Source organism: Trachypithecus francoisi, unplaced genomic scaffold, assembly GCF_009764315.1.
Source record: "Trachypithecus francoisi isolate TF-2019V2 unplaced genomic scaffold, Tfra_2.0 Lachesis_group8, whole genome shotgun sequence".
In the NCBI taxonomy this organism is placed as follows: Eukaryota; Metazoa; Chordata; class Mammalia; order Primates; family Cercopithecidae; genus Trachypithecus; species Trachypithecus francoisi.
In genome coordinates, this window is record NW_022681473.1 from 22,759,043 (window position 1) to 22,778,131 (window position 19,089).

Genomic DNA, 19,089 nt, shown 5'->3' on the forward strand with positions numbered 1-19,089 from the left:
TAAGATGACATGAAGTATTCTGACCCATTTATTAATGTATTCTCAAAATATAGTGTGATAAGCAGAAAAGTTTTCAATAAATAGTATTGAATAAGTAACTGAAAGACAAAAAACACCGTCTTGGATTTCACAAAAACTAAACAAGACTTTAAGCCATATTTGGCATTTCACAGCAGGCATGCCACCATCCGTCAATGCCGCACCCAGGGTAGGTATCCCTAACTGATGATGCCACTTTTCTATGTTGAAGCCAATGGACTTTACAATCCTTCTAAACATGTAGTCACTACCAACCATCTGAAGTTGGCATGTGAGATAAAAGTTATTTTTCTTCTATATCTTGAACTATACAGACAAAATCCAAATGAATAACTTAATGCCCTTAAATTTCACTTACATTCAGGCTTTTTTTTATGTGTTGACACTATAAATACTTATTTTTCTTGGAAGCATGAAAAAAGCTGTTGCTTACAAAATGTATCATTCTAGATTTTAAAAAGTCATTCTACAAAATATCAAAATTTTTCCAATGAAGCTGGGTAATAAAACTTGGTATCTATGGTTTAGTGTTGGATTTGGAGAGCCTTGATACATGAAATAAAAATAAGTCATTCAAAACATTCATTCATCAAACATGGTCATTCCACAGAGATTTATTATTACTGTGTATTCAAAACTGCTCTGGTTACTCGGGTGAATAGAGTATTGCCTGCACCTCTGAAGAGCTTACAATATATCTAAAGAAAAAACCATGTAAGTGATTAAGGATGATAATGTGTGTGAAGTGCTGTGAAGGAGTGATGCACAAAGAACTCTGGGGTTATGTAGGAAGAACCAATGAATAGGGACAAGGGCAGGGACAAAAGCTCCACTGAAGAAGTGATCTGTGACATGGATCTGAGCCTCCAAGATGAGATCTTAGTGCTTTTCTGCAGCCCTACACACAGCCCTAGTCATCCTTTCAAGATCCTTCTGTCTTCAAAGCCTGGTTTCTTCCTCCATCTTTTCCCAAGTCTTCAAAACCTTTTCTTCTGCTCCCCACTTTCAAATGATGACTTTAATTTCTATTTCACCAAGAAAATAAAAAATACCTAGCAAAGAACTTCGGGAAGTTTCTGACACCATTCTATCTACCTTCTTCTCTAAGACCCCGTGATCCCTTGATACCTATCTAATCTCCTACCCTACTGTTCTCCGTGCCATGTTCACTCCCCTGCAGGCGCATGGCCTCCTCAGTGTTTCTGCAATTAACAAGGCATGTAATCCTGCCTCATGGCTGTGGTACTTACTCTTTCCTATACCTGAAACTCCTTCCCTATTTATCTGAAGCACTTGATCTTTCACATCATTCAGGTCCCAGCTGAGCAGCTTCCTTATGTCTAAAGTCAGCCCTGGTTGCCTTGCATAATATCACCTTTTCTCTCCACAACTTTATGTTCTCCCAACCTCGCTTCATTTTTCCCATACCACTTACTCCTAAACACACAACCTACATTCCCTATCCTGTTTATTGTCTCTGTCCACCCACTAGGAAATAAACTTTAGGAGGACAAAAAAAAAGTCTTATTCATTGTTATCTTCCAAAAGATTAACAATATGGTTTACTGATATCTTCCCATTGCCTAAAATAGAGACTGCCATCTATTGGATACTCAATAAATATTTTTCAATGAAAAGATGCACTGAAAGAGTAGAAATTAGCACATAAGTTATATTCCATAAATAATGTTAACAGAATAAATTAATATTAAGAAAAGCAATACATTAATAATGGATAATGCTATGCAGTGGAGAGAAAATATGCAAAGATCATAACATAACCTTTAAGAGCAAGTATTTGATCAACACTTGTGGAAGAAAAGAAAAATAAAATAGCAAGTATTTGAGATGACGGACATGTTAACTAGTTGATTTAATTATTCCACTTTATATAAATAATTCTTCATCTCATTAACTTATACAATTATAAATTCTCCCCCTGTCTGTTGTTTCCCTCTATGCATCCATGTGTTCTCATCATTTACTCCTACCGATAAGTGAGAACATGCAGTATTTGGTTTTCTGTTTCTGTGTTAGTTTGTTAAGGATAATGACCTTCAGCTCCATCAGTGTTCCTGTGAAGGACGTGATCTTATTCTTTTACATGGCTGCATAGTATTCCATGGCATACGTGTACCACGTTTTCTTTACCCAGTCTACCATTTATAGGCATTTAGGTTGATTCCATGTCTTTGCTATTGTGAATAGTACCACAGTGAACATATGTGTGCATATGGGTGGAGGGTTGGAGAATAGAGACAATCAGGAAAAATAACTAATGGGCACCAGGCTGAATACCTGGGTGACAAAACAATCTGTACAACAAACCTTCATGACACAAGTTTACCTATATAACAAACTTTCACATGTACCCCTGAACTTAAGTTAAAACAATTATGACTTGTTAATTTACAATTTTAAATAAACAGTAAGTCTGTGCCTTATTATCTTTGTAGCTCTAAAGTTTGCCACAGTATCTGGAAAGCAGTAAATATACAGTGAATGAATGTCCACAGTATCTGGAAAGCAGTAAATATATAGTGAATAAATAAGTGAAAAATAAATACTACTCATAAACCCATTAAGGCCATTAAGTCACACTTGAATATTTGTTTATTTTGTTTTTTTTTTTGAGATAGAACCCCACTCTGTTGCTTGGACTGGAGTACAGTGGCACGATCTCACTTCACTGCAACCTCTGCCTCCTGGGTTCAAGTGATTCTCATGCCACAGCCTCCTGAGCAGCTGGGATTACAAACATGCACCACCATGCCTGGCTAATTTTTGTAATTTCAGTAGAGTTGGGGGTTTCACCATGTTGGCCAGGCTGGTCTTAAACTGCTGGCCTCAAGTGATCCACCCAGCACAATCTCCCAAAGTGTCAGGATTACAGGCATGAGCCACAGTGCACAGCCATACTTGAATATGTAATAATATGTGGCAATATTTTCAATAAATATTTTATGAAAGAGGCATATTATAGAACTTTCTGCAGAATATAATTCCAGTATGTAAAATAATATATTAAAGATACCTATAGGCATGGAAGAGTAGAAGAATAAATAAAAAGTTGTAACAGTGGTAATTTCTAGGTTATGAGACAAAAATGAGTCATCTTACACTTTGCACATTTTCGTGTTTTCTATAATTTGTGTTTTAAAATCAATGATAAGCATGTCATAAAAATCACATTATGGTATAGAGATAGGAATGGGAGAAGTAAGAAAAGGAAGACAACAGTTGGTGATCTGGGGCCTAAGATTACCTTTTCCCATTAGTGCAGCTTTATGAACAATTCAAACGGTGGTGTACACAAAGACTGAGCTGCCATCAGCAGTTTTCAGAATGTCGCGTGAACTCCTGTCAAGTAACAGGATATTCATTCATCTTCATCAGCTGTAAATTTGGAATTGCAATTCAATTTAAAAGTATTTATCGAGGCCTTAATATATGCCAGGAACTTTGCCAGGCATTGGAGACACAAAGACAAGCAAAACATAGTCCGTGACTTCATGGCTTTCCATTGAAACAGAGGAGAGGCATGTGTGTGTGTGTGTGTGTGTGTGTGTGTGTGTGTTTTGTTTTTTGTTTTTTGAGATGGATTTTCACTCTTGGTGCCCAGGCTGGAGTGCAATGGTGCTATCTCAGCCAACTGCAACCTCCACCTCCCAGATTCAAGCAATTCTCCTGCCCCATCCTCCCGAGTAGCTGGGATTACAGGCATGAGCCACCACACCTGGCTAATTTTGTATTTTTAATAGAGACGGGATTTCTCCATTTTGGTCAGGCTGGTCTTGAACTTCCCACCTCAGTGATCCGCCCACCTCAATCTCCCAAAGTGCTGGGATTACAGGCGTTAGCCACCGTGCCCAGCTGGTATGCAAAAAAAAAAAAGGCTTCGGAAGCCTCCATCCTTGGCCATAAACATAAAAAGCCACCAAAATTCAGTGTACTTACTGTAATAAAGTATCTATGAAGGCAGAGATCATGTCTACTTTATCCACTTCTGCATCCCTTTGCCAAATGTAGTGCCCCAAATGCACAAGGCAACCAACAGCTATTTCTTCCACTTTAAGTTAATGAAAGATAAGTGAAGCTCTGGAAGTACTATCAAAGTACACAGTATTGTGAAACAAAATGCCTTATTCAAATGAAATATGGATTACTGGTTTTAAATTCTTAGAGGTAATTCCGTGAATGTTAATTTTATTATTATTATTATTATTATTATTATTTTTTAGATGAGTCTTGCTGTGTCACCCAGGCTGGAGTGCAATGGCACAATCTTGGCTCACTGCAACCTCCATCTCCGGGGTTCAAGTGATTCTCCTGCCTCAGCCTTCTGAGTAGCTTGGATTAGCGCCACCACACTCTGTTAATTTTTGTATTTTTAGTAGAGGAGGAGTTTCATCATGTTGGCCAGGCTGGTCTTGAATGCCTGACCTCAGGTTATCTGCCCACTTCAGCCTCCCACAGTGCTGGGATTACAGGTGTGAGCCACTGCGCCCAGCCTGACCTGTGTTTTTAAATGGACTGTTCTTATATTTGAAAAGTAAAATCTCACCAAACACATGCTGCATTCAGCATAGATGGAAAAGTAATGGCAGGCGGAAAACTTCTTTGAAGATCTGCTTATAGCAGGTGATTTTTTCACGATAGTGCCAATGGGGTGGAGGAATGAACATATCAAACAGATAACGTGGAGAAGGAGGAGCATAGATTTTTGAGTCAGAACAACAAAGAATTTAACCATAGCTCTCTATCTTCTGGAATTGATGGTAGTAGACACATCTGAGAGTTATTTTGAAAATCAAATAATATATGAAAATATCCATAAAAGTTAGACATAATAAATATGATGTATTAGGTTGCTAGGGCACCCATAACAAAGTCCCACATATTGATTGACTTAGAGAAAAATAATATTTTTTCACAATTCTGGATGCTAGAAGTCAGAGACCAAAGTGTCAGCACCATTAGTTTCTTCGGAAGCCTCCATCCTTGGCCTGTAGATGCCCATCTTTTCCCTGTTTTTTCACATGGCCTTCCTTTTGTGTGAGTTTGTATTCTAATCTCTTCTTTTGTAAATCATATTGTATTAGGGCCAGTTTAATGGCCTCAATTTAACTTAATTACTTCATTAAAGACAATATGTTTAAATAGAGTCACATTTTGAAAAACTGGGGTTTAAGATATCAAAATATGAGTTTAAAGGAGTCACAATTCAGCCCATGAAAACATAATTTCCTTTCTTATTTTCCCAGCACAATTTTTAGTAGAACTGTGATAGTCTAAGTCATTGAAAGCCACTGAGAAGTAAGAGTCCCTCACACCAAAGCTAAGCAACAATAACGGCATGACTTGGTGGCATGATTTTTCTTCTTTGGGATCAGCATTTATTCTCAGATGGAACCGAGGTTTAATGTAGATACATTATGATGTTTTAGACCTGATAGGAAATGGGTAACTTTATCAGCTACTTTAAAATGTTTTGTATGTTTATACACAGTCAAACTTTTAAGTGGAAAGAAATTGGGGTTCATAGGCTACTTTCAGCTCATTTGACTACTCTTAAAACTCAATTTCCACTAACATGTTGTATAAGTCAGAAACAGACATAATAAAACTAAGTATATAGATGCTCCATGTTGCAGAACTTACTGATCATCCCGGACGAACTCAGACAGGTGCAATATTACTAGAGTCATTTTCTGTGCATAGTAAAATTGATATAAAGAGCAGCTCAATAGAAGAGATACAGTCTGCAGTGAAGAGTTTATAACACTTGTCATAATGGATCTGTCAGAAGAAAAAATGTTTACAGTTCATTGCAGAATATAAAATGTTTGCTAAATCAGCAGTAAAAGTCGAAGCTCAGATAAATTTGCAGCAAGGGTAGCAACACAACATAGCATAACATAAATACACCCAGCAGGAGAGTAGCAGGAAGAAAAAGCAGCAACAACTTAGTTCTGAGCAGGATTTGATTTATGTCATAAATAAATATAGGGGGCATTAGGAAGATTAGTGCATTAGAATGTTAACACAAATCAAGATGTCCTGTGCCAAATGGGATTGCTTGCACAACAATAAACTGTGCTAACGCCAGGTAAGTTGGTATGGCTTCTTATTGAGCTCATTCCAAGTTGGGAGGTTTCTTCTTGTACCATAGCAATGTTATTATGGTTGTTGATTTTAGGATGTCCTATTAGAATTCATACATGTGGACCATTGCCTGACCATTAACTTAGCTCATTCTAAATAAGTGGAAAATTGCCAGATTTTAAGTTTTGAAAAGACAAATAAAGAGGAAAAAAGGGAAGAAAAAGGGAAAGAGGGAAAGAAAGAAACAAGGAAGGAAGAAAGGAAGTAAGGAAGGGAGGGACGGAAGAAAGAAACAAGGAAGGAAGAAAGGAAGTAAGGGAGGGAGGGAAGAAAGAAAAGAATGAAAAAAAGAAAAAAAGGAAAGAAAGACAAGAAGGAGAGAAAGCGATGGTGGGTAGGCAGATGGGAAGGCAGGTAGACTATAAAAGAAAAGTTAATGTTATTTTAGGAAGTGACTCTTCTTTGATGGTAAGGAGTTAGTTAGGAAGTGCATGTAAAGATCTACAACATAACAGAAGGCCCTGGCAGCCATGTTGGTCTTCTGTGGCTCTCCCTTCCTGGTTATAGCTGTGTGGATCAGCAGTGATTAACAAACCCAAGTTGGACAAATCAAATGCTTTCTGTAAGAACTTGGAACTGCTTCTGAATGAAGTAGTCTCGGTATCATTAAATCTGTAATATGCACTCTCCCCTGGGACATTGCATTCCCTGCAGCCAAAATATTGGTCGTGGAGGGAGAATATGTACTCTCCCTGCTCCAAATTGCTGCTTTCAAACCAATCTTTCTCCTACCTTCATAAAAATTTCCACTATCCAGCTTTGCTCTCCTCTCCTTCATACTCAAAAATCATCTTCTCATTCCTTGAAGACTTTAGTCCTGGAGTGACTGTTTTACTCTTCAACATTACCCTCATCATAACTATTGGTGATGCTAATACCCATCTATATATTATTTCCACTAGCTCAGAATTTCAATTCTTGACCTTCTCTGACCCAATAATCATGTCCTCCACCTACATTTATCACTCACTGTCACAGTCATATCTTGGGACTAGTTGTTACCTGTAAATGCAGTTCCTCAAAATTTCACGCACCCCACACTTATACCATCACCTCTGATCTTTCCAATTGTCTCCTCAGAGCAACTGATTCTCACACATTTTCTATGCTGCCAGTACCTTCAGTCTTTTGACCCTACCTCCTTTCCAATATCCTTTATTTTCTATCTGTGTTCTCACATTGATTCCTCCTTGACAGTTTGGATTTTGTGACCCATGATTGTAAAAACTCCCTGTATTCATCTACAATTATCTGACTATTTTATCATTGGACATGCTCATCTGACAAAATTCTAACCTGGATTATATCTATCTTACCACACCTTAGTTAAACCTCACACCTGAACATAGCTGGAGAAGCAACATACAGCTATCCTGCCTTGTCTTACTTTAAGACAAGAGACTATTATTCTCAGGTGGACCACTATGACCACTATTCTCAGGTAGACTCTTAGTTTTGTCCAGCAGACCTAACTACATTGCAGTGTCTATTCACTCTCCTACATGATTAATTTATTTCTTTCTTTTCTTAAAAATCCAACACTTCCTCTTCCCTCCTTATTCCCAGTGTTTGCTTTACATTCTATTTGACTGAGAAGATATAAGCTAAGGAAATAACTTCCACAAATTTCCATCCAGCTACCAGCATCTTTGCCATTCCTTTCCTCCTGTTCAAAAGGAAGAACTGTTTGCTCTTTTCTCTGAGGTCCATACCTCCACTTTTGCACTAGGCCCATCCTGTCTTACTTGCTTAAGAACCTCATTTCAGTAATTCGCCAGTCTCTCCTCCATTATTAATTTTCCTCATTTTCCCATGCTTACCATCCTGGAATAAGATTTTCCATTTTAAGGAACAACAACAAAAACCTCCCTGTTGGCTTTAATCTCTCCAATCCTTGACAGAGTATTTTCATACCACTTCACAGAATTGTTTCTGTAAATGTCAGCATTTGACTTGTGACTAGACCCAACAATCCTCATTCTAGTTATCATATTACCAGAATTTGATGCAGTTGACTGGTACAGTTTTCATGCTGTCTTCCATTGGATTGTAGGGCATTAGAGGCTCTTGGTTCTCTCTTATTTTACTGGCCTCTTGATTTCAGTGTCTTTTGTTAGTCACCTTTTTATCACCCAAACAACTAAAAGTCTCAGTTGTTAGACATTTGTGTCTTTATTTACTCTCCCTTGATCTCGCTGTTTTCATGTTGACTCATGAATCTAAATACCACTTATCTGTCACTGTCCCTCAAATGTATATCTCTATCCCAAACTTCCCTCTTGAAATTCTGATTTATGCATCAGATTTTCTACTCTACTTCTCTGCTTGGATGTGTAAAATGTGTCTCAAATTTCATGTGTCCAAAAACCAAATTCCTGATATCCATTCTTGTATGTCCTACAAAGCCACTAATCCTATAAGATGACAGTTGTATTATTCCAGCCGCTGGATCCAAACATTTATTAAAAAATAAGTGCCAGTGGCCAACCTGTGGCATTTCCTTATCACCTGACTATCCAGACCTTGATCAAATCTTCCCCCACTATAATAACTCATGAACTTTACAGGAGTATGATACATTCAAGCTGAGTGAGATTATAGCCAAGGTTGTTATGTACAGGAGGAAACACCTGTAATTAATTGTTGAAATAAGATACAGGTGTGCCAGAAAATGGGCACTGAGTACAAAAGCTGAAGGGACCTCAGAGCTACTAGCTTTCCTGGGCTGATATCAACTGTTTCCATGCTGCTTCTTTTCTTATGAACTTGTGCATGTCAAATATATACTGATTTGGGGATTTCAGAAATTGCTCATATAAGTCAAGATTTCTGCTATGCCATTGCCATGACACAGGAACAGTAAACCAAATACCACATGTTCTCACTTAGAAGTGGTAGCTAAATGATGAGAACACATGGACACATAGAGCAGAACAGCACATATTGAGGCATTTTGGAGGGTGGAGGGTAGGAGGAAGAAGAGGGTCAAGAAAAGCAACTATAAGGTACTAGGCTTAATACCTGGGGGATGAAATAATCTATATAGCAAACTGCCATGACACAAGTTTACATATGCAACAAACTTTCACTTGTACCCCTGAACTTAGAAGTTAAAAATATCTTGACCTGCATACTTTCTTAAAGCTAAGTAAACATGATACTTATAAAAATTATTATATCCAATGAATTTAGCCATCAATCAGAAATTAAGACCAACGCTGCTGGTCAAGTGTTATTATGGTTTAGAATCACGTTGAGCCTTCCTTCTCTCACCCCACATATCTAATCAGTCAAAAAGTCCTGTTGGCTGTATCTTCAAAATATATTCAGAATCAGATAAAATCTCACCCATCTGCACTATCTCATTCTGATTCTAACCACAGACAACTCTCTCCTAGATACTGTAATAACTTTCCCACTAGTGTTCCTATTCTCCTTGTCCATCTACCTCTTCTCAAACCTGCAGACAGACTTTTTTTCAAGATATAACTCAGATGATGCCATTCTTTTGCTGAGAATTCTCCCAGTGACTTTCTATCTCATGCAAAGTAAAAGTCAAGTACTTTTAGTAAGATAAGATCCTACCTGGCCGACCCTTATCCCTTTCATCTCTTTTCTCTATTACTCTTTCCATAGATCTCTCTATTTCAGTTATGTTGGCATCCTTGTTGCTTCTTGCAAATGACAAGAACTCCCACCTTGAGGACTTTGCACCTGCAGTTCTTTCAGCTGGAAGATTCCTTCTCACAATGTTCATATGACTTGTCTACTTATCTCCTCTAAGGATTTTGCTCCAGTATCATCTTTTCAGTAAAGCATTCCCTAGCTGTTTTATTAAAATTTCAATCATTTCCCTTCTGTATTTTTCTTCACACTCCTAAATGGTCATTGCCATATTAAATTGTTTGTTTGTTTGTTTGTTTGTTTATTTATTTATTTATTCCCTGTCTCCCTCTACTAGAAAGCAAGTTCTAATAGGACATGACTTCTTGTTTTACTCATTTCTGTTTTTCTAGTATGTAGAATAAGCCCAGCATTTGGTTGGATAAATATCCATTGAATACATGCAGACCATAAAAGTGATGTAGTGAATATTCTGATGCTTCTCACAGGTCCCCATCTCTGGACCAGTGCACTTGTATACCTGCTGCTGTGAGTCCACTGTTAATGGCACACAAATAGCTCCTTCTCTGAATTACTGACCTTCACCTCCCAGGTGGTACCTGGTTGATTATACCTGCCTGGGGGAGTCAGTGTATAGCCATATAGCTATATCCATAACTAATGAATGACTTACTTAATGGCACAAAAGTTTGCCTCCTTGCCTCCAGATAAGACTAACTTTGTGGTGCATTTATTGCCCAGGCACTGGCATCGGTCTGAAGGTAGTCTTCAGCTGAAAACATAAGCTAACTTAGCATTCTTCCTTTCTCCATCCTGGTTTCTCCACTCCCCTTCTCCTTGCTCTCCTTTTCTAATAAATCACTTGAATCAGAGACCTCAGCAGCATAAACTCTCTTTCTAAATAATCCAATCTAAGATCCCTGAAAAGACAGTGAGGATTTATACAAACAAATTAGACACCTGTCTGTCAATCTGTCTTTTGAAGAAAAATAGAGAAGGCAGTGAAAAGGAGAAACAGCCATCTACAGAACATTTCAATGAACAGCCATTAAAAGTGACATGTCATGCCAGCCTGTGGTCTTTTAGTATGTGTAGAAGGTAAAATAAAATCTCCCAGACTTCCAATTTAGTTTTTGCTTTTATTATATTATTGGGTTTTGAAGAAAATTTAACCTCCAGCTTCAGATGACCTGTAAGAACTTGATACACTTCTCAAACTCTTTGAGCCACATATAAAGTTTGGAATTAAAACAGAATGCCTAATGTGCAGAGCTGAAGTAAGAATTATAGTACATCATGTAGGTGAAACCACACAACACTTCCTGGCATGTAATCTGTAAATCAGCATAGATTTCCATTGGAGAAGTAAGAGTGGAAATGAGACAATAAAGCAGATTCTTACTATATATTTGTTCATAATTATACTTCTTAAACATTGTAGGCTGAGTTCCTTTGGAAAGTAGAGTCTAAGACAGAGGTTAATTTGCAGTATGTTCACTAAGGAGTGTCCTTTTGATCAATATTCATGGAAGGGAAAATAGGGAAACAGGATTGGGAAGAAGAAAATGCTATATTGATATGTAGGGTCAATGGCAACTTTTACAATCCTAAGAGAACTCTGAAGTTTGATTGGCTCTTCAAGTTTGTCCCCTCTTGCGTGAGTTAGTCAGTGCTTTATTGTTTTATGTGGAACAGTCATTGGATATGGCCTATCATGAAAATGAGTTTGACTTTCAGCCAGGCAGCTCTTTGCAGATGAGACAATCTCTGTAGGTGTTGAGAATTGAAGGCTGACTGCTGACAACATTCCCAAAAGCTAGAACAGGAAGTTGAAGGAGAACCCAGGTGGCACATAATCTTGGTCCCCACCAATCTTAATATATGAGAAGAAGATAGAGACCTTTGTTCTTTCCTTCATTCACTCACTTCAGAACTATAATTGAGCTCTTATTATGTATACGCCACTGTGGTAGGTACTCGAGGTATAATGAGGACTAAGACTTGGTCCTTGACCTTGAAGAGTTAATAGTCAAATGTGGCAGAAGAATTGTATGTAAACAAATAAGTAGAAGCTGGTGAGTGCTATTTCAGAAGTAAGAAGAAAGTGTTGTGGGAGCACAAAGGACAGAACAAACAACTCAGCATGGGAATTTGGGGAACACTTCACCTTGGCTTCACCACTCATTTATGTCTAAGTAGCTGAGCTATTTCTACAGACAACTACAAAGAAATTGCTTGCATAATATATCACTTTCAATAGCTGCTCACTGAAACATTTTAAACTGTTGCTGAGAGCAAGACTTTGTCTCCAGACAAATGTGTGCCTCAAATTGTCCATTTAGCTTATGGCATATAGCAAATCAAGCTCTTGCTTAAAAATTACAAAGATTTAGATATGTGTGTCAAGGGATGCATATTCTTTGACTTGAAGAAATTTTAGATGGCTGAAGATAAGATCCCTAAGGGGGGAAAAAAGATTTATTTAGGAAAAAATAAAAGGATCAGCACAAATTATTAACCTGATTCAACATGGTGATGAAGCACAAGTACTCAACAAATGCTGGTTGTTATTCAGCCATAAAAATTACTGATTCCCTGATTGAGCAAATGCATACTGAGGGCCTACAATGATCAACAATTTCTTAACTGATATACCTTTATGTTCATTAAAAGCATAAGTCAGTCACCAATAATGTGAGTACTGAGACTTTGATTTGATCACTGTCTGAACAACATAGACTTTCTGTTTATGTTTATATTACTGATGTCAATATATATTTCTGAACTTTTAGAGATGCACTAAAATAAAAACTGAAAGAACATACCAGCCAAAAGTTCAAAGGAACGTAGGAAAAATAAAGCCTGATTTGGAAATTAGCTCTGGGAGGCAATATCGTAAAAGAGGAATTTTGAATCACAGGGCCCTGCAGCTTCTTACTTAAACTCTCTAAGACTTAGCTCCTTCATCTGTCAGACAAGGAAGATATTTTCCCCAAACACTGCAATGTTTAAATAAGACATGTTAAGTGATTGGATCAGAGTAATTTATTACAAAATGTCAGTCCCTTTGCTCTTCCATCCTGGAAAATACTTTCTAAGAAAATTACAGTGAAAGGCTTTGGTGTTTAATAGGACCATCTTCATCAGTGAATGAAAATAGCATTTTATTTCAATGTTCAGAATAGTTAAAAAGTCAATACTTATTGTAAATAACTACCATAAATATAGCAATGACCTATACTTATTTATGTAAATAAATGAGAGTAATTACCTGTACTGTTACTTATATTTATACATGAGAAGAAAAGTGTCTGTTATGCATAGAAAACTTTGGGAGGCTTTCTAAAACAGCAGAAAGACAATGGACATTGCCACATGGAGACTTGAATTTTAATTTCAGCATTCCTGCAGTAAAGCAGCATGACCTTGTGGGGTGATTACTTAACCTCTCTGAGGTTCCATCATTCACATAAAATTGGGGATTCAATAACCCAATTTTACAGGGATTTTGTAAGGATTAAATAAGATAATATGCATTAAGTATGCCTTGGTGTTTTAGTGAGTCATTGAATGAGTATAGAATCTTATGAAGCCTCCAAGCACATCACACCTGTACATTCTTTTGGTTCTCCTAGTCAGCCCCTAATCTCTATAATTATTTGGTTTTTTCTTACCTTATGTTATAAAAGTTTTAAAAACAATTTCTCCAATAGCACCAACCTGCTTCACAGCAGGTTACAAACCTATCTGCTAGATTTTATTTCTATTTATCAAACAGTACCCAAGATTGTCATTAATAATAAAAAATAAGCATTTACAGGTTTGCGGATTGTTATAATCGGAATGGACCTTAGAGATATTTCCTCTGCCCACCTCATTTTACAGAAGAGGAGACTGTGATAATCAAATTCTTCTTCTTCTGGGAGTTGTCATTCGGGCAAGACACTGGCCATGTAAAAGGTAAGATTGACGTCGGTTCATGGTGGGTTTGTAATCACCTCCAGACCATAATGTATCCTTTTTTGTGTGTATTAGTCTGTTTTCACACTGCTGATAAAGACATACCCACCACTGGGCAATTTATAAAAGAAAGAGGTTTAATTGGATTTACAGTTCCACGTGGCTGGGGAGTCCTCACAATCATGGTGGAAGGAGAAAGGCGTGTCTTACATCACAGCAGGCAAGAGAGTAGAATGATAAGACTGGAACAAAATGAGTTTGCCCTGATCAAATAATCAGATCTCATGAGACTCATTCACTATCATGAGAAGAGTGTAGGAAAGACCTGCTCACATAATTCAATCACCTCTTACTGGGTTCCTCCCATGACACGTGGGAATTGGGAGAGTTACAATTCAAGATGAGATTTGGGTGGTGACATGGGCAAACCATATCATTCCACCCCTGGCCCCTTCCAAATCTCATGTCCTCACATTTCAGAACCAATCACACCATCCCAACAATCCCCCAAAGTCTTAACTTATTTCAGCATTGACTCAAAAGTCCACATTCCAATGTCTCATCTGAGACAAGGCAAGTGCCTTCTGCCTATGAGCCTGTAAATTCAAAAGCAAGTAAGTTACTTCTTAGATACAATGAGGGTACAGTCATTGGGTAAATACAGCCATTCCAAATGGGAGAAATTGGCCAAAACAAAGAGGCTACAGGCCCCATGCCAATCCAAAATCTAGTGGGACAGTCAAATCTTAAAGCTCCAAAATGATCTCTTTTAACTTCATGTCTCGCATCCAAGTCATGCTGATGCAAGAGGTGGGTTCCCATGGTCTTGGGAAGCTCCATCCCTGGGGGTTTGCAGGGTACAGCCTCCTTCCCAGCTACTTTCATGGGCTGATGTTGAGTGTCTGCAGCTTTTCCAGGTGCATAGTGCAAGCTGTCAAAGGATCTACCATTCTAGGGTCTGGAGGATGGTGGTCCTCTTCTCACAGCTACACTAGGCGGTTTCCCAGTAGGGACTCATGTAGATGCTCCGACCCCACATTTCCCTTTTGCACTGCCCTAGCAGAGATTCTCCCTGAGAGGCCCACCTCTGCAGGAAACTTCTGCCTGGGAATCCAGGTGTTTCCACACATCTTCTGAAATCTAGGTGGATGTTCGAAAATCCCAGTTCTTGACTTGTGTGCACTCATAGGCTCAGCACCATGTGGAAGCTGCCAAGGCTTGGCTCCCCTCTGAAGCAGCAGCCCAAGCTGTACCTTGGCCTCTTTTAATCACAGCTGGAATGGCTGGGATGCAGGACACCAAGTCCCTAGACTGCACACAGCAGAGGGGCCCTGGGCCCGACCCATGAAACCATTTTTTTCTCCCAAACTTCTGGGCATGTGATGGGAGGGGCTGCAGCAAAAATCTCAGATATGCCCTGGAGACATTTTCCCCATTGTCTTGGTGATTAACATTCAGCTCCTTGTGACTTACGCAAATTTCTGCAACTGGCTTAAATTTCTCCTCAGAAAATAGGATTTTCCTTTCTATTGCATTGTTAGGCTGCAAATTTTCTGAACTTTTATGCTCTCCTTCCCTTACAAAACTGAATGCCTTTAACAGCTCCCAAGTCACTTCTTGAATGCTTTGCTGCTTAGAAATTTCTTCTGCCCGATACCCTAAATCATCTCTCTTAAGTTCCAAGTTCCTCAAATCTCCAGGGCAAGGGCAAAATGCCACCAGTCTCTTTGCTAAAACATAACAAGAGTCACCTTTGCTCCAGTTTCCAACAAGTTTCTCATCTCTATCTGAGACCACCTCAGCTTGGACCTTAATGTTCATATCACTATCAGCATTTTTGTCAAAGCCACTCAACAAGTCTCTAGGAAGTTTCAAACTTTTCCACATTTTCCTGTCTTCTCCTGAGCTCTCAAAATTATTCCAACCTCTGCCTGTTGCCCAGATCCAAAGACACTTCCAAATTTTTGCATATTTTTTTCAGCAATGCCCCACTCTGCTAGTACCAATTTACTGTGTTAGCCCATTTTCACACTGCTGATAAAGACATACCCAAGACTGGGCAAGTTACAAAAGAAAGAGGCTTGACTGGACTTAGAGTTTCACTTGGCTTGGGAGGCCTTCATGGTGGAAGGTGAAAGGCACATCTTGCAACACAGCAGGCAAGAGAGACAATGTTGAGAGCCAAGTGAAACAGGTTTCCCCTTATCAAACCATAGGATCTCATGAGACTCATTCACTATCACGAGAACAGCACAGGAAAGACTGGGCCCTGTAATTCAATCATCTCCTACTGGGCTTCTCCCACGACATGTGGGAATTGTGGGAGTTACAATTCACAATGAGATTTGGGTGGGGACACAGCCAAACCATATCATTTTGTTATTAATTAATGTTGAAAGAAAGAGTTTTCTATAATCTGTGACTTCAGATACACCTGCACTTGAATATATGAATTTAACTGTGTGACTTTGAGTTTGTTCCTCTCCTTGATTTTATTGCAAAATGGGAATGGTATTGACTATTGTCAACTGGCACATAGTATCCACTCCACAATATTAGTCTACTTCATCATTTCTCTTTATTTTATTTCTCATAGAAAATAACCTCTTTGGTGTCAGAGGCTATGATTTGTCTTTGACATCTCTGATAACTCCATAAGTGGGGTAGATTTACAAAAAGCATTGCAGAGTTGACAAAATTATAGCAAATCTTTGCCCTGGTGATTACTGAAAACAACCAGCATTTTTGGAGCATAAACGTCTTGCCAAGCACCATTCTTTGCACTTCACATTTATTAATTCTTTGTCTTCATATCAATCTATGAAGTAGGCACTGTTATTATGACCATCTTACAGATAAGAAAACTGAGTCTCCCACATTAAATGATTTGGCAAAATTTACATACGGTAAGTGGGACAATGAGGATTTGAACCCAAATACACTGGGTACTCATTGACTCCATATGTTACCTGTAACCTATAGAGAACTAAATAAATGTTTTACTCATAAGAGCATCTTTAGAAGATCAAGACTAAAACAATCTGGATGCATTTTCTTCAGTGTTCTTGTGACTGTGGTTGTTTTTATTTCTTCCTCTTTCTTGGATTTCTGTTTTGTATACTACATTACTAGAAACTATAATGCTATAGATAAATCATCATCATTTGACCCCTATGTGATGTGTTTTTTGTTTTTTTTAAAAAAAAAAAAAAAAGCTTATGCCTTGAATTAGCTAGGTCCCATAATATTCTCCTCAAAGTCCTTCCTGCCCTTGTCAGCAGCAGAATCAGCAGCTGTAGCCAGGAGTGTCAGTAAAGAGGCTTGATTAAATATAAATACGTCTATGGAGTCATATTTAAGGGAAACTTTTTAGGTCACTGCAGTTGGGAATAGAAAGTGATTTTGGATTTTGAGTGTGAGATTAATTTCTAAATAAATGAGGCTGAAAAATAGAGTACATGGCACCTGTGTGTACCCTGAACCCAGAGACCGAAAAAAGATATTAAGAACAGTTTTAAAAACTTACCATGTGAAATATGCTGTAATATCTTTTCTTTATCTTCCCTCATAAAAAAAAATCCCAGCTAGGAAAATTGCAAGTGAAACATGTATAAGAACTTCCACCAGTGGCATCATTTAAAATGAGATAATTTTTTTTCCACTCACCTAACTCTCTAACCATATAGGAGAATAAGTAATGTAAATAGAAGACAAGTGTTAAACTCATTGGAATGTATGCTTGAAATTTTCCATAAACATTTGGGCTTCAAAGATAATTTGAGGGGATTGTCGGTTCTGGCCCAGACGAAGTAGTCCATTTGTTACACACACACACACACACACACACACACACACAAATTAAAAAAACATAGGAAGTTGGAAGAGTGGAAAATGGTAAAGAAGGAGGGGTGTCTAGGGATGTTGAGAAATGACACAGTAGTACAGTGGTGAATTCCCTGGGTTTACTTATTAGCACTCATATATTCATATTGGGTGCCTTCAATCTAGAACAGTCAACCTAGCAAAAGCAGCTCCAAGAAAGCCTGTTAAGCCTAGCTAAATGACCAGAGAAGGGATGGCCTAAGAGAGCAAAAAACCTTTTCAGCAAAATATTGGCCTAGTCAAGCAGAACACCTATGGAAAACTACTCTGTACCCCTCATGGTTTCTGGAGGACTGATTCAATTGTCAAAGCCCACCCCACCAACAGGCAACCTGGGGAAAACAGATAATGGTGCTGTAATTTTTCTGCCTTGTGATAACGGTGCCTAGCAATGAGCCAATCTTCCATCTCTGGCTCAATGCAAGTGGGTGGCACACTGTTTCCCTAGCAAGTGAAGGTAGTATACCTGGGTCTGAGCTGGAAGCTGGTGTCTCTTCTCCTACTCAGCAGAAGCAGTCAGTGGGTACGGTGTCAGCAGAGTCCAGTGGCTAGCTGAGTCTCCACTCCCACTCGGCGGCAAAGGGTGCAAGTCAGGGAAGACAGCATCCTACTTTCCTTCATCTTTGTAGTCAGTGAGAGCTGGTGGGGAACGGAATCCCCAAAAACCACCTGGCACCAAGGAGAATGACCAAAGCAATTAGAAGCAGGACGTTTTAGCCCTCTCCTTCAACACAGAACCCTCATTGCTGTGTCAAACGGTTCCAGTGGGAAGCTGAGCTCCCTTAATGGAGCAAAATGAACTGGTGTGTGCTGGGGCTAGTGTACAGTCTTAATAGCATATCCTCTATTAACTGTGTGTTTTTTTTTTCCTTTTCTGATTCTCTAAATTTTCTGCAGATGTCTCCTTCAGCTCCCAAATGAAATATTTGTGCTTGAATCCTTGCCTCAGGGTCAACTTCTCAAAGAAACCAATATAAGGTATCATTCGACAAATATTTACCCAGCATTTTCTAGATTCAGAACATTGTTGTAGGAGTACTGCATTTCTGGAATAAAGCAATGTAAAATAAGCTGTCTTTATTCTCGTGGAGCTGATACTTTAGTGAAGGAGAAGGAGATTCATTGTGTCAGTAATTATTTAACTTAAATTGTATTATGTGCTATGAGGAGAAAGGAGGTGACACCAGGTCAATGCAATCCTGATTAAAAAAAAAAAAAAATCCCTTGGATTCATCACAATCCCATTTCATAATCCAGGTCTGAATCCACCCTTATAAACAGTTCATCTTCACCACTCCAACTCTTTCTAAAAACTTGCCAAATGGTAGATTAAGCAACACACATTCATTGTTAATTCATTCATACGCCAAATACAACATTATTAAGAATCTAACATGTATCAGGTACTGTGCTACAAAA

The 19,089-nt window shown here is 38.5% G+C and overlaps 1 long non-coding RNA gene across 1 annotated transcript in view; it reads right to left on the bottom strand.

Annotated features, from left to right (window-relative positions):
• Positions 1-18,735, bottom strand: part of LOC117080988 — a 106,456-nt gene extending 87,721 nt beyond the window's left edge. The window contains exon 1 of the long non-coding RNA XR_004436040.1: positions 18,137-18,735. This is a non-coding gene — a long non-coding RNA (uncharacterized LOC117080988). The remainder of the gene's footprint in view (positions 1-18,136) is intronic.
• Positions 18,736-19,089: the final 354 nt, after the last annotated feature.